Here is a 16,632-nt window from a genome sequence, read left to right on the forward strand (position 1 = left end):
GATGTGAATGAAAACCAAGGTCCTTTGGGTCATGCCTCAGTTTACCCATACACTTTTCACAAACTCTACAACACCTGCAGAGCCACATCACATAGGACTGCTGCCTCGGGAACATCCGGCTGAGCAACAGGCCCCTCTCAGACCTGCCTTAGCTGAACCTCTTCCCAACTGCATCATCGGTTAAACAGCAATCCACATTTCTCAGAGCAGGTCACTGATACTTTCTGCTTCTGGTCACAAAATTAAAGTCCCCAAAGGAACTGCCTGTCTCCGAACACAGGAATTTGGGATCAAAAAAAGGCAAGAAAGGAAGATAAACAAGAACACCTTTAGAGCTTCCATTTACATGGTGAATGAATCAGATTCCATAAACATCTTGCATATCCCTTTAATAAAGGAGAAATTTAGGATTAAGAAAATTTGTAATTTTCTCAAATTGTTTAACACAAGTATTCAAATTACTTCAAATCCAAATCATTCTCTTAAATATATAAATGGATGTATCAAGTGACATTTATCCATTAAGAGATCTTTATTGAGCCTCAACTGTAATGAGCCTCAATAAGAGGTTTGCCATCAAGGGTACCATCTTTAATACCTATAATCCACAGTGGGAGGGAACTCCACATTTAATCAAGATGCCTGCTGTAAAATCATATGCAAGATAACTCAGAGTCTATAACCAGCATGGGGAACAGATTCCAGGACACAGAATGAAATAACCTGAGTGAGATCCCCATTGTAAGGAGTCATCAACAACAGCCACAGATCATACATCAAAGGGACACAATTGGTATTAATAATTGATAACTTTTATTGAGCTATTATTTGTTAGGCACTAACTATTGTCTCATTTAACCCTTACCTCAGGAACAGCAAATAATATAATAAGGAAAGCATGTGATTAAGAAACTGAGTTCAAAGAGATGAAGTAATCTGCTCAAGGCCAAACAGTGAATAACTGGTGATATGATGAAGGTTTTGAACCCAGGTACTTGAGACCAGAGCTTCCACTAACCCCAGACTAGGCAGTAACAGTCTCATCTTCCAGCCTCACCCTTCACTGACCCATCCTTCCATGAACCTCTATTACCTACACTTCCACATGGTCTTTCATTCTCTCTCCAGAACGTCTGTCCTTCTCTGAGACCATTTTTGTCTCCATTTATTTTTCTCTTTTCCCTCTCTGCCCACTTCATCCTTCTTCCAACTCTCTCTCTCCCTCCCTCTCTTTCTTTCTCTAAATCAAGCTGAATGTGAAGTTCAAATAAGTTCTGAAGATGATGATTTGACTTTATATCCTGTTTTGACTTTAAAATACATTCTCAGTATGAGAGAAGTAGGTATCCCTTTATATGTCTCTTCCCCAGAAAAGAAATATCAAAACTATGAAGGTTTTTACTTTGATGAAATGAAGTAATGATCTGTTGAATGATTCTTGAACAGATCCTTGAATGATCTGTTTGTTGAATCGAGGTTTACATTATCAAAAGGTTTCACACTACCCAGAATTGCCATGGGGCCGATATGTCCTTCCCAAAATGCCTATGTTGAAGTACTAATCCCCAAGTGACTGTAATGAAGATAGAACAAAAGGGTGACTGAGGCTAAAGGAGGCCACAAGTGTGGAACCCTGATTTCACAGAACTGGTGTCTTTATAAAATAAGAAAATATACCAGAGACCACTCTGTTTCTACCATGTGAGGACGCAGGGAGAAGGTAACAGTCTGTGAGCCAGGAGGAGGGCTCTCAATGGGAACTGAATTGGCTGGCACCTTGATCTTGGGCTTCCCAGCCTCCAAAACCATGAGAAATTCATTTCTGTTGTTTAAGCCATCTAATTTATGCTGTTTGCTGTGGCAGCCCAAGCTGACTAATATAATTGGTTTTAAAAATATGGCTCTTCTTTATGAGAAAATTTCACACATTCAAATGTTAGCAGTATGATTTCAAGATGAGTATTCTCATCATTACTAAACTGTTTTGAACTTATTGAGCTTTAGGCAAGATGTTTCCTGGACAAAGAAGAAGCATATTCCTAAAACGCTTGTATTCAAAACATGCATTTTAAAAAATTATGTCCAATATTTATCTGACCATTTAGGACAGAAAACTACTTTTCTGAAAAGCTAACAGATTTCAATAGACGTAGCCTAGATCCTTCTATGAAAAATAAGAATAAGCAGAGAGAGGCCCCCTGATTTATTCAGATGCGGGTTTGAAATTTGGTGACTTTTTTCTGAGTTATTTTATTCAATATCCAACAGATGACTTTGTTACCAATTCAATCCACATCCAGTAAAAGAAAAATAAACCACTCATCTAGCTATCAGGTCCAGAAACTGGGAACAACCTAACATAAGAAAAATACTCTTTTCGAAGTCTCTTTATTTTCCAAGCTAACAGCAATGTGAACGTCACTGTTGTACAGCCACTCACTAGAGCTGTTGAAACTTTAAACAGCTTTAGGAAAATGCCAGTTGTTTTAATTATTTCTCCAGTGGGAATCTTTGGCTTCACTGAAAAGGGTATATGAGCCGTTTGGTGGCCAAATGGCAAAGTAAAAAGAAAAAAGAAAAATACACAGACCACCACCACCAACATCCCCTTCTAAGTTACATGAAACTTCAATAAAATATGGTTTGATGGCCTGTTGACTGACCTCTGCGAGGTGGAGAGTTACTCTGAATCCATACCTCTTCTTCCTGTGAGATAAGCTGAGAAATTTGAGAGGAGCAGGCCTTGTATCTGAGCCCAACTCAGACACGCTTTTTCTGATTCAGCCATAGCTTTGCTTGGAAACCTGTACGTCATGGCCTTGGCGGGCCCCCAAGCTTCCTCCTAAGCAGTCTGCTATTTTTCCTCTAGCTTACCCAAAATAGCTGGGCAGAGATTTAGTACAGTTGGTATGCTGGTGTTTATAGGCCGAAGTGTTGTCAAGTTTCCTTCTGTGGGCAAGCAGAGGTTCTTGCAGACAGACCAGAACAAAAGGAAAGGTGGTTCTGGCCTTCTGGTTCTGTTTCCTGGCAGAGTTAGAGGTTCCCTTTCCCTCCTCCAAACAACCCCAGGATCAGACAACCTTTATCAAGTTTAACCTCCCTCCCTATCTTCTCTCATTCTCTGAAAAAATCCTTTTTCCTATTCTGAAGCCCAACTGCTCAGAATTGCAGTATATTATGAGTCATATATTTCAACATATTTATTATCTAGGATCCTTCACAGGCAAAACAGGTATAGAAACTTCCTTCTTTCCTACTGGAGAATTTACAGGTATATTATTTCCACTACTGCTTAGTCATTAAGTCATATCCAACTCTTTGTAAGCCCATGGGCTATATAGTCCACCAGGCTCCTCTGGCTGTGGGATTTCCCAGGCAAGAATACTAGAGTAGGTTGCCATTTTCTTCTCTGATACTATTTCTAGGTGTTCTATTTTAAAATGCAAAGTCCAACATTTGCAGGGAGAAATGCAAGTGCTAAAGAAAACAGATCCACCCTGAGGAGAAAAGAAATAGATTTGCTAACTCATAAGTCTAGAGTCCCTGGTTTTTTTCCCCATAAAGTATTTGAACCTTTATTTTCCCCTTTTGTAGAAATAGAGTCCCCCCACCCCAACCCACATTCTTCCCTTTCATCGCCTCTTTTCTACTCATTGTGTCCCAAAAAAATTAGATGGTACAGGTTTTCTCATCTGTTGTACTCTCCCCAGTAAGTTGCTACTCCCTTTGAAATTCCCCTTGCTGTTCCATCAAGCCATGCTGCAGAATAAGATACAAATTGATGATTTGATCCAGGTTTCACTCTTTGAGAATGCAATTACATAAAGCATAGGTCTCTGACATGGAGAAAGAAAAAGGCAAAAAAGAAATTACAGATGACACTCAGGAAGCCTTTCCCAACTTAGAATCAACTGACCTATTCCTGCAGCCACAGGAAGCAGTGCTCCTGTCTCTCCACTGCTGTTTCTCTTGACCAGGGCAGGACTGTGATATGTTCACGCCCTATCCACTCTACCGGTCCCTTTCTTCTTTGTATCATCAGAAACTAAAGCAAGAGGAAACCATGAATGATTATTTTAGTTTTCAGAATTAGACCAAATTCATATTTATGCAAAAGTAAAATCAAGTTCTGTCTAGATCTACTAATGTATGTATGGATCTTTCTGTATCTGCTTTTTTGTTGTTCTGTCGTTCAGTCATATCCAACTCTTTGCGATCCCATGGACTGCAGTGCATCAGGCTTCCCCATCCTTCACCATCTCCCAGAGTTTGCTCAAACTTAAGTCCATTGAGTCAATGATGCCATCAAACCATCTCATCCTCTGTCAACCCCTTCTCCTCCTGCCCAGTATTTGCTTTGCTGGCTCTTAATCACTGGGATTTTGAGCATCATTGTGTGATCTAGCCCTGCTTGAGGCTCTGGATTGGATGCTTGCCCTCTGACTTTACATCTACATGAAATGACTGACCCAACCTGATATGACTCATCCCTGTGGAAAATGTCTCAGGGAATAGGCAAGGAAAACATTAGAGAGAATCAAATACTAATATTCTGCCCAGCTGCCAATGTGGTAACTCCCTACTAATGGGATGAAGGCATCAGCAACATTAGGTGTTTACATTTATTTTAAAACACCAATCTTAAAAGAGAGTTCTTTTGGGCACAGTGTAAGAACATTTATACTAAACCTTTTATCCCCAGCATTTTTAAGCATTACCTCATTAGTCTTCAAAGCAGCTATTTAAGGAAGGTAGAATGATTTCCTCTGCAATTTTATATGTCCTGCTTAATATGAGTCAGAGAGTGTGCAGGATAGGACTACCAAGATGGTCTAATGATAGTACAGGCCACCACCCAGAGAAGAGCAGCGTCTCCATGAGCTTCATCTGCCCAAGTCTTTCCATCCATTCCCATCTCCCTAAAACCCTTAGTACCTCTCTTAGGGCTACATCTCATCTACAAGAGCTTCCTATCATCCCTTGATCCTCACTCAGCCCCCATCCAAAGTTGCTCATGTTTTTAAAATCCCATGTCTTTGCCTTTATGTTGAGTAATACTGTGTTAATCTGCAAAATGTCTCTGAGCTAAATGTTACACGGTTAGCATGCCCTAGCATTTCCCACTTTTATTTATATTTTGACAAAGAACTTATGAAGATAAGATCTTAATACAAATAGTAAAAGTAATAATATTTTAAGCAGAAGAATCTGGTGAATTTCCCTTAAAAGACATTAAGGCTTTAGTAGGTCTCACCTAATTGTTGAGTCTGTCCAGTGGACAAGAAAGCTAATAGATAGGAATGAAGTTTAACTACCTCTCACTCTTTTCATCTAAAAAATGTGTATGTGTATATGTGTATCATATGTGTGTGTGTATCCCTTTAGGAGTACTACTTTCCAGGTCTCTGCTTCCACTCTTTAACCTTCATCAATATATAGGTCCTTTGTTTTTTTCTTAACTTTTAGATTTTAGATATTAGTTTGCATTTCAGGTATGTTATCTATTATTTTGTGTAGGGGATACCTGAAACTGTACTTCCATCTTTGAGAAAATGAACTAATCCACAACAATTCTGGAATGATTAACAGCATCAGAAATATTATATACTTACTGTAACCATTTAGGAGTATTAGCTTCAAGAGAGAAGAACTATCCATTACAGTTTATTGGTCTGTGTGTGACTTCCTGTCTAAAAGAGTACTAATTCTTATTAAATCTTTTTCATACTTACTGAGATTTTTTTCCTTAATGGTACAATTCAATTTTAGTCAGCTGACCAGACAATATGGCTTGTAAAAGGCAGAGCTTGGCTCCCAGTGTATTGAGAACACTTATTCTATCCAAAACATTACTTAAACCAGTTATCCCTCAGTATCCAAGGGGGATTGGTTCTAGGAACCCTCTTACCAAATTCCAGGTATACTCAAAGCCCTTATAAAGAATGACACAGCATTTACATATAATCTGTGCATATCCTCCATATACTTTAAATTATGTCTAGAATACTTATAATACCTAATACAGTGTAAATACTATGCAAATAGTTGTAAGTACAATATAAATACTATGTATGTTGTTGCCAGTGCACAGCAAATTCAAATTTTGCTTTTTGGAACTTTTCTGATTTTTTTTCAAATATTTTTGATCTGTGGTTGGTTGATTCTGCAGGATGCAGAAGTTGAGGATATGGAGGGCTGATAATGTATCTCAGAAATTACATTAGCAACTAACATTTTACCTTAATCAATCAGCTAACATTTACATAATGACAGCTCTGTTGACATGTCAAACTCTCTATGCAATTTTCATACAAAGATACCAGCTAATGCAAGAGGATTTCTTCAAAAACAGCTTGAGAGAAAATAAGAAAGTGAGTCGCTCAGTTGCCGGGAGCCGGCATATTGCATATTGAGTGAGGATCTGTAATAGCTCAACTGGAATTCTATCACTGCCGGGAGCCAGCGTGAGGCACTCCGCCCATGACAAAGGTCATGAGGAAGGAGGCTCGGCATACGCAAAGGCGGGATCGAGCCTCAGGAGTCCCCCTGGAAATTCTCGAGCATCTACCCCCAAAACCAGAGTCTGCCTACTTTCTGCTTTGTGCTTTCACCTACACCTCTGACTTTACGGGGGGCTGTCTCCCACTACCTCTCTCTGAAAAAAGAGTTAGCTTACAGCTCCAGTTAATAATTCCTGGGTGTGACAGTGTTTAACCTACAAACTCCTTTGGAAATCCTCTAGCCTGCCTGAATAGGTTTTTCCGGCCACATGTGATTGTTCAAAGCCTCCCAACTGTGAGAGGCAGGAGATGTTCTAAACTGCCTAAACACAGATTCCTTTGAGTAGTTAAAAGATTGATTAGAAATTGTATTGGTGAAGGGTTTTTCACTTGTTGGGCCAATGTTTGCTGCTAAGTCTCCATACTCCTTACCTACTGTGTCCTTGGCAGTGTATTGATTGATATAATGGGTGTATAGAAATGTAAAATGCAGCTTTGTCCAATGCTTTTTGGAAGGCTGGCGCCTGACTTTGGAATAATCACCTTTAGAGAAAGATAAGTTTCTTAAAATGTTAACAGGCCTCCTGGCCAGAAGATGATGTCAATCACCTGAACTTTTGCATATGATAAAGAAAAAAGCCTGGCTTGCTGCATGGCTCTACCCCTTCCCCCATTATCCTCTATGCATACCTTTAGGTATAAAAACTACTTTGGAAAATAAAGTGCGGGCCTTGTTCACTGAAACTTGGTCTCCCCATGTCACTCTCTCTCCCAAATTCCAGCTGAGTGTCCATCTGGAGCGCGGATGTCCTCTGCGACCATTTATTTGCCTGGGCTTCTAAGACCCACTCGAGAAGGTGTCTAAGGTGGGGCACCTTCCGCTATTCGAGAGGGCGCCTGCGGCCTCCGTGGTCAGAGCTAACCTGGTGTCACGGGTTATATTGATTTTCCGCGTAAACCAAGCCACTCAGCTTCTTTTCTCCACTGAATTTTCCTACTGAGCTATCCTTATTTCAGCCGCTTTTCTCCACTGAATTTCCTCACTGAGCTATCCTCATTCTATTACTCTTTATATCTTTGATGAATAAATAATTAAATAGGTCGCCGACGCCGTCTCCGCTTCGAATACCCTGGATCAGCCGGGGCTGGACCCCGGCACTCAATCATGTCAAACTCTTTGGGACCCCATTGACTGTAACCTACCACACTCCTCCATTCTTGGGATTTTCCAAGCAAGAGTACTAGAGTGGGTTACCGTTTCCTTCTCCAGAGGATCTTCCCAACCAAGGGACTGAACTCAGGTCTCCCGCATTGTAGGCAGACACTTTACCATCTAAGCCACCAGGGAATTCCTGGTGAAAGAAAATATACCTTAGATTAATCTAAGGAAAAAAGTCAAGTCCCTACCAAGAGCAGATTTCTGGGAGGAATGAAATATAGGATGAAAAACAGCTTCTTAATAGCTTATCTGTTGTTCAGTATTGTACCTCTAACATCGGAATGTGAAGTCAGGTGGGCCTTAGAAAGCATCACTATGAACAAAGCTAGTGGAGGTGATGGACTTCCAGTTGAGCTATTTCAAATCCTGAAAGATGATGCTGTGAAAGGGCTGCACTCAATATGCCAGCAAATTTGGAAAACTCAGCAGTGGCCACAGGACTGGAAAAGGTCAGTTTTCATTCCAATCCCAAAGAAAGGCAATGCCAAAGAATGCTCAGACTACCACACAATTGCACTCATCTCACACGCTAGTAAAGTTATGCTCAAAATTCTCCAAGCCAGGCTTCAGCAATATGTGAACTGTGAACTTCCTGATGTTCAAGCTGGTTTTAGAAAAGGTAGAGAAACCAGAGATTAAATTGCCAACATCCGCTGGATCATAGAAAAAGCAAGAGAGTTCCAGAAAAACATCTATTTCTCCTTTATTGACTATGCCAAAACCTTTGACTGTGTGGATCACAAGAAACTGTGGAAAATTCTGAAAGAGATGAGAATACCAGAGCACCTGACCTGTCTCTTGAGAAACCTATATGCGGATCAGGAAGCAATAGTTAGAACTTGACATGGAACAACAGACTGGTTCCAAACAGGAAAAGGAGTACATCAAAGCTGTATGTTGTCACCCTGCTTATTTAAAATTATATGCAGAGTACATCATGAGAAATGCTGGGCTGGAAGAAGCACAAGCTGGAATCAAGATTGCCGGGAGAAATACCAATAACCTCAGATATTCAGATGACACCACCCTTATGGCAGAAAGTAAAGAGGAACTAAAAAGCCTCTTGATGAAAGTGAAAGTGGAGAGTGAAAAAGTGGGCTTAAAATTCAACATTCAGAAAACTAAGATCATGGCCTCTGGTCCCATCACTTCATGGGAAATAGATGGGGAAATAGTGGAAACAGTGTCAGACTTTATTTTGGGGGGCTCCAAAATCACTGCAGATGGTGACTGCAGCCATGAAATTAAAAGACACTTACTCCTTGGAAGGACCGTTATGACCAACCTAGATAGCATATTCAAAAGCAGAGACATTACTTGTCAACAAAGGTCCATCTAGTCAAGGCTATGATTTTTCCAGTGGTGATGTATGGATGTGAGAGTTGGACTGTGAAGAAGGCTGAGCACTGAAGAATTGATGCTTTTGAAGTGTGGTGTTGGAGAAGACTCTTGAGAGTCCCTTGGACTGCAAGGAGATCCAACCAGTCCATTCTAAAGGAGATCAGCCCTGGGTGTTCTTTGGAAAAAATGATGCTGAAGCTGAAATTCCGGTACTTTGGCCACCTGATGTGAAGAGTTGACTCATTGGAAGACTCTGATGCTGGGAGGGATTAGGGGCAGGAGGAGAAGGGGACGACAGAGGATGAGATGGCTGGATGGCATCACCGACTCCATGGACATGAGTTTGAGTGAACTCCAGGAGATGGTGATGGACAGGGAGGGCTGGCGCTCTGTAATTCATGGGGTCGCAAAGAGTCATACACAATTGAGTGACTGAACTAAACTGAACATTTTATCAAAGATGAAATTCTAAATTGGCTTCCATGTTTTTATTCAGATGAATAAAAATGTCTCCAGTGCCCAGCATAGTGCCTGAAATACAAAGATGCTTGGCAAAGATTTGCTGGGGGAAAAAATGGGTAGAAAAACACTCTAGTATCAAATGTTATTCATTTTTGGACTGTCTTCCATTTTATATTACCCAAACCTCGGCTTTTTTCCATTAGAGGAACATCAGCAGTTGGCAACAGTTTAATTATATTTTAGGATATATACAAAAACATAAAATCTATGTTCATAAAACATGAGCCAAAAAACATCAAACTGCATAAGTATGGCCATTCTCAACTGCCCTCCATTTCCTTCTTAAGCACCACTTAAATGTTCCCCTATTGCCAGTTCCAGTTATGTGTCTTAAATAAGTAATAAGATAATTAGCCCTGAAGTACACATACTCAACAGGCCAAATATTAAAATAAAATGAGACCTTAGAAAAAAATGCATTATAAAAAGAAATCATGAAAATCCAGTAGAGAGTGAAATAAACTGGGCTTTAGGGCAGAACTGAAACAGGCAACTACATGCTGTGGTCTCCATGATTCTACTTTAGCACAAAAACTTCTGGACAGAGCAGGGACTGACTGTCAGAGAGATCTGGAGACCTGAGACCTAGCTGAAATGTAAAGCTAAGTAGCCATGTGAGCCTGAGCATGTGATAGACTCCAGTCTGAGTTTTATTTTGTTTTGTTGCATACTGTAGACACTAAGTAAATATTTAACCCAACTTCCCTCATGTGTAAAAATGATCATCTCAAAAGCCCTTTCAAGAACTAATAGTATGCATGGATTCTGAGATTTTAGGTTCCCTACATGAAACTAGAGACTAACTACAATTAGAAAGAAGAAAATTATTAGGAAACTTCTGTTTTCTGAAATTGATCAATCATCTCAGAACACTAGGTCCATTCAAGAATTAAAACACAAGTCTCCCACTTTCCCTGTCTCTGTAATATGTCATTGTGAAAGTCGCTCAGTCATGTCCACCGCTTTGCGATCCCTGTACTATATAGCCTGCCAAGCTCCTCTGTCCATGGGATTTTCCAGGCAAGACCACTGGAGTGGGTTGCCATTTCCTTCTCCAGGGGCTCTTTCTGACACAGGGATTGAACCCAGGTCTCCCACAACGCAGGCAAACTCTTTACTACCTGAGCATAATATGTCATGTGCACTGAAAATTATGAGTATTTTGAATTTTAAGGTAACACATTGGCTTGGTTTCATATTTTGACTTGAGGCTGATCCTCTCATGAGAACCAGTGTTGGAAGCCCTGCCACAGCCTAGCAATCAATAGGTCAGGCTAGACACTAACCTCAGTTCTCATACATCTTAGAGACATATGACTTCAAGTGACTCAGCTGAACAAGAGACTAGGACCAAAGTGAAAGTGTTAGCCACTCAGTCATGTCTGACACTTTGAGACCCCATGGATTGTAGCCTACCAGGAGCCTCTGTCCATGGAATTTTCCAGGCAAGAATACAGGAGTGGGTAGCCATCCCCTCCTCCAGGGGATCTTCCCGACCCAAGGATGGAACCTGAGTCTCCTGCACTGCAGGTGGATTCTTGACCATCTGAGCCACCAGGCACAACCTAAAATCATTTAAACCTAACTATTACATAACTATTTCTTGTCCTCTTCCTCCCTGCCTGATATGCCACTTTAGAGTATTCAGAAGTAATGTGACATTAAGTCTCCCATCAGAGTTCATAGTCTTAACAGTTCACCTGAAGAAGTAAACAGAGAAAAGCAGTGAGCTGTGTGCTAGGTAGGAGTAAGAACAGGATGTACAATAGTATGTACAAGAGGCACCCCACAGTCTACTGGAGCAAGGAGAGGCAACATCTAAGATGAGGTCTGAGGGACAACTGGAGTAGGGTAAAGTTATAAGAGCTTGGGGAAAAGTGACCCAGGCTGTGACCCAAACCTGGTAGAATAGGACATCCAATGTTGGTCCTCACCGGTGCAGCAACAGAAAATGGAGCAGTGTTTCTCTGCCTGGGTGTGCTGTTCTTCCCACCTGCAGGGTCCCACCTAGGGGGACTGCTAAATATGCACATTTTTAGACTCTTCCTTCAGTTCAGTTCAGTTCAGTCACTCAGTTGTGTACTCTTTGCGACCCCATGAATCGCAGCACGCCAGGCCTCCCTGTCCATCACCAACTCCTGGAGTTCACTCAAACTCATGTCCATCGAGTTGGTGATGCCATCCAGCCATCTCATTCTCTGTCGTCCCCTTCTCCTCCTGCCCCCAATCCCTACCAGCATCCGAGTCTTTTCCAATGAGTCAACTCTTCGCATGAGGTGGCCAAAGTACTGGAGTTTCAGCTTTAGCATCATTCCTTCCAAAGAACACCCAGGACCGATCTTCAGAATGGACTGGTTGGATCTCCTTGCAGTCCAAGGGACTCTCCAACACCACAGTTCAAAAGCATCAATTCTTCAGCACTCAGCTTTCTTCACAGTCCAACTCTCACATCTATACATGACCACAGGAAAAACCATAGCCTTGACTAGATGGACCTTTGTTGACAAAGTAATGTCTCTGCTTTTCAATATGCTATCTAGGTTGGTCATAACTTTCCTTCCAAGGAGTAAGCATCTTTTAATTTCATGGCTGCAGTCACCATCTGCAGTGATTTTGGAGTCCCCCAAAATAAAGTCTGACACTGTTTCCACTATTTCCCCATCTATTTCCCATGAAGTGATGGGACCAGATGCCATGATCTTCGTTTTCTGAATGTTGAATTTTAAGCCCACTTTTTCCCTCTCCACTTTCACTTTCATCAAGAGGCTTTTGAGTTCCTCTTCACTTTCTGCCATAAGGGTGGTGTCATCTGCATATCTGAGGTGATTGATATTTCTCCCGGCAATCTTGATTCCAGCTTGTGCTTCTTCCAGCCCAGTGTTTCTCATGATGTACTCTGCACGTAAGTTAAATAAGCAGGGTAACAATATACAGTCTGGCTAAATTAAAATTTCTCGTAGGTGTATCCCAGAGTTCTGAATTACAAAAGTTCATCAAATGATTTGTGATGAAAACTGAGGTTTGAGAAGCTCTGCCATAGCAAGCAGTCCCTTCATGCAAATGGCTGACAACGTTCAAGAGCTGAAGGTGGTCACAGATGCGGTACAGGAAGATGGTCAGCAACAGAGAACCTTGAATGATTTCTCAGTCATCAGGTTGGAGTTTTGGAACAAATTCAAGGTGTGCAGAAAAAGAAACTGCAGTCCTGGAAAAATTATCAAGCCAAGGTTTCACCACAGAAGGAAATATCAGCATTTGGAGACCAGAGCGGACAGAGCAGGACTAAGTCACAAGAATAAGGACAGACTTTAAACAGTAACTAGATCTTAAGGTTAGAGAAAAACTGTTAGGTATAGGTGACCTCATGCTGAGCTCCAGAATGCTGGACCTGGTCTGTGTTGAGGAATCAATTGGACTGTGCACATGTGCACCCATGATGAAAGAGTTTCTGAAACTGGTAAATCAGGCAGGCCCATGTATCCTGGAAACAGATGATACAGTGTGGTGTGCTAGGTATATTATAACTTAATATTCTAATAACAGTCATTGAATCCCTTTGCCCCATTATCATTCTCAGTGCTTATATTTATATGACTCTCAATATTTCAACATTCTTCTCCTTCATAGTTAGATGGAATCCACTCGCATTCCTAACCAGACATAAATCTTACATTGAGGTGTCCTCTGGCAGGATTAGAGAACCATTTCTTTGATATCTGAAATCAACACAAATCTGTGACAATAATTTGGAATCAATTGATCAATGCTGGCCTTTCTAGTGTAAAACAATCAAAATCCCTTTATGCAAAGCACTTTTGACTTAATCTGCTTTTAGAGGGTAATTAATTTCACTTGTTCCTAAATGGCTAGCAGTTTCTGCAGGTCATGGAATCAGTTAAAGTGTAACTATGAAAAGTGAAAGTTGCTCCGTCATGTCTGACTCTTTGCGACCCATAGTCCGTGGGATTTTTCAGGCCAGAATACTGGAGTGGGTAGCCTTTCCCTTCTCCAGAGGAGCTTCCGAACCCAGGGATCAAACCCAGCTCTCCTGAATTCCAGGCAGAATCTTTACCAGCTGAAACACTAGAGAAGCCCAAATCGGTAGCTCATAATAACTATGAGTGCTAACAAAAAGCACCAGCTATGCTCCATTATGTTCAGATTCCAAGGCTAGTGTTCCTGTTCTTAGCATTCCAGGCTGGCTGACTTTCAACCACTTTCAATATTCATGGTGGCTCTAATCAAAAAATGTATGATACCCTCTTAAACTAGATTTCTTAAAGAAATAAAGTCTATGATATGGGCTTTGGAATCAAAAACATCTGATTTAATCTCACCTGCATTGATTAATTTGTGTGAACTTGGGGAAATTATCTGTCTTCAAGATCTTTATCAGTACAATGAGGATATTAGTAATACCTAGCTGTCTAGATCTAAGTGCTTTAGAGATTAAGATAATTGTCCAAGTCTCAAAAAATCGGACACAACTTAGTGACAGAACAACAATGACAAGGAATTTATAAGAGCATTCTGTAGGTTTATCATTATCATTCTTGCTGCTATTGTTATTCAGGCCACTCCAGCCTATAAGAACTGTGAGGTCACGTTCATAGGAATCACCTATGTTTTACTGGAATCTGTCTCCCTTTGAGAATGCAAAATGCCTCACAGGTTTCCCCTTGAAACTTCCAAGGAAATGTTTCCTATTCTGATGATGAAGTGCAATCAGCCATAACATTCTTCCTAGCCCTGAGTTACAGACATCTCAGGCCTATGGCTTGAGGAGACCACCGTCACTGTTGATGCTAAGAGGGTTTGTGTCTGAGCCTAAGATGTTGCCTTCTGATACTCTCAAAGCTCCAGTGCACTGAAGCCCCAAAGATGTCACACTCTGTCTCTGGAAGCAGGGTGACTAAAAAGTAGCCATCCACAGTAAACTTGTGAGAATAAATAAGTTTACCCATATGGAGTGTGCAGCCCCACCCTCCAAACAGTTCACCTGTAGCTCCATTCACTAAGCCAAGGAAACTATTTGTGAAAGAAATCCCAGGCTATCCTTCATCCCCACCTACTTCCGAGTTCCTTTCACCAACGCTCTCCAAATCAACCTGCTAATAAACCACGATTACTGGAAGATAGTGTAAATGATTACTGAAAGATAGTACAGTTCAGTCGTTAAAAGCAAAGGGATCTGAGGCAGACGACTCAGAGGGGAAAGTGACAGCCCCTGTGTCCCTCGGTTTTGCTTTTCAGCAATAAAATTGATATAATAATAGAACCTAATTCACACAGATCTGGGGGCCTAAACGAGATGAAGTATGTGAAAGACAGCACAGCGCCCAGCACACAGCGTTGGCTTGGTAAATGGTAGCAACGACATCAGCCGTCACTCCATTTCAGGGAGCCACATGGTATGGACTGAACGTTTGCAACCCTCCAAAATCAACATTTTGAAATCTGATTCCCAATGTCATCGTATTTGGAGGTGGGGTCTTTTGGAGACAGGTCATGAAAGCAGAACCCTCCTGAATGGTATTAGTGCCTTCATAAGAAGAGGCCAGAGCACTAATCTGCCCTCTCTCAACTGCATGAGGAAACAAGTCAACAGTCTGCAATCCAGAAGAGGGCTCTCACTAGAACCCAACAATGCTGGCATCCGATCTAGAACATCCCAGTCTCCAGAACTACGAGAAATAAATGTTTATAGTTTACGCCATCCCACCTAAGGTAATTAGTTACAGCAGCCCACATTGACTGAGACACTACAGTTTAAGACAAAACCAAGAATTCTTCTTTGACTAACAGAATCACAATTGTTTCTATTCTTATAGGGTTGTTTGTTTTCCTTTTAATGGTTACCATGGGCTCATTAGCTGTTGGGATAAAAAACCCTTTAAGTATGAGAAAAATGATATGGAACTTTTTTCACAACCAATAACCAATTATATCCTATGTAAGGTTAATATATCAGATTTACAAATGATGCATTCTTCATTTTATATAAGCTTGCCACCCAAGCAGATTAGTTGAAGACTATGACACATTGATTTAATTAGTTTTTATAACCATTGTTCCCCAGAATTATTCCCTTGTTGAAAAATTGAACCACAAAATGTGTTCACATTAATATATATTAAAGTAGTTTAACCCATAGTAATAACGTTTGTATAACATCTAAAAATACAAAATGTTATTTCACATTTGTAACATAACTTAATCATCATAACAACCATGTAAGCAAAGTGTAGCAGATGTTGTTTCTATGTTATAGGTAAGGAAATGAAAGCTCAAAGAGGGTAGGCAAATTGGACATGTCACACAGCTGGTAATGATAGTCAGTACCTGAAACTAAGCCTTCCCAAATCCTATACCAATGCTTATTTACTGTAATACCATTGGATAAAATTGTTTTCTTTGACTGATTTTATTATATATGCATTTTGGCATGTCAATCCATTACCATCCATTCTCCCCAATTCACTTACCTTTAAAAGAATCCATTCTACCATGTGTCCCAATATGATGCTAAGTATCATCAGGATTGCTTATCTTTCTCTGACTTCTCTTTTGAGTTTTCCAAGTAGAAAAGATTCTGGGCAAAGAGAACCCAGAAAACAATTTAAAGTGAAGTGAAAGTGAAGTCGCTCAGTCATATCCAGCTCTTTGCAACCCCATAGACTATGCAGTCCAGGGAAGTCTCCAGGCCAGAATACTGGAGAGGGCAGCCTTTCCCTTCTCCAGGGGATCTTCGCAACCCAGGGATCGAACCGAGGTCTCCCACATTGCAGGCAGATTCTTTACCAGCTGAGCCACAAGGGAAGCCCAAGAATTCTGGAGTGGACAGCCGATCCCTTCTCCAGTGGATTTTCCTGACCCAGGGATCAAACCAGGGTCTCCTGCATTGTAGGTGGCTTCTTCACCAACTGAGGAATGAGGGAAGCCCAATTTAGGAAAGAGTCAAAAGCCATGAATAGCTTCACTGGGTTCACTGGAGACGAGTTTCACTAGTTTTTCTGAGGCACCTGTGAGAAAACACAGTATCGAGGATGG

General features: G+C 41.0%; 1 protein-coding gene across 27 annotated transcripts in view; it reads right to left on the reverse strand.

Moving 5' to 3' along the window:
- The window catches only part of LOC129639166 (uncharacterized), a 290,740-nt gene that overhangs the window by 193,408 nt on the left and 80,700 nt on the right, over positions 1-16,632 (reverse strand). For 7 of the 27 annotated variants that reach the window (XR_008708248.1, XR_008708291.1, XR_008708289.1 and 4 more), the window contains one exon: positions 16,468-16,604. The exons of 17 other annotated variants lie outside the window; for them this stretch is intronic. The gene's annotated coding sequence lies outside the window, so the exon portion shown is untranslated. Of the gene's footprint in view, positions 1-16,067; positions 16,175-16,467; positions 16,605-16,632 lie in introns of those variants that run through there. 3 more of the 27 variants (XR_008708281.1, XR_008708267.1, XR_008708274.1) reach the window with 1 other exon arrangement.

The sequence above is a fragment of the Bubalus kerabau genome, chromosome 1, assembly GCF_029407905.1.
Source record: "Bubalus kerabau isolate K-KA32 ecotype Philippines breed swamp buffalo chromosome 1, PCC_UOA_SB_1v2, whole genome shotgun sequence".
NCBI classification, from domain to species: Eukaryota; Metazoa; Chordata; class Mammalia; order Artiodactyla; family Bovidae; genus Bubalus; species Bubalus kerabau.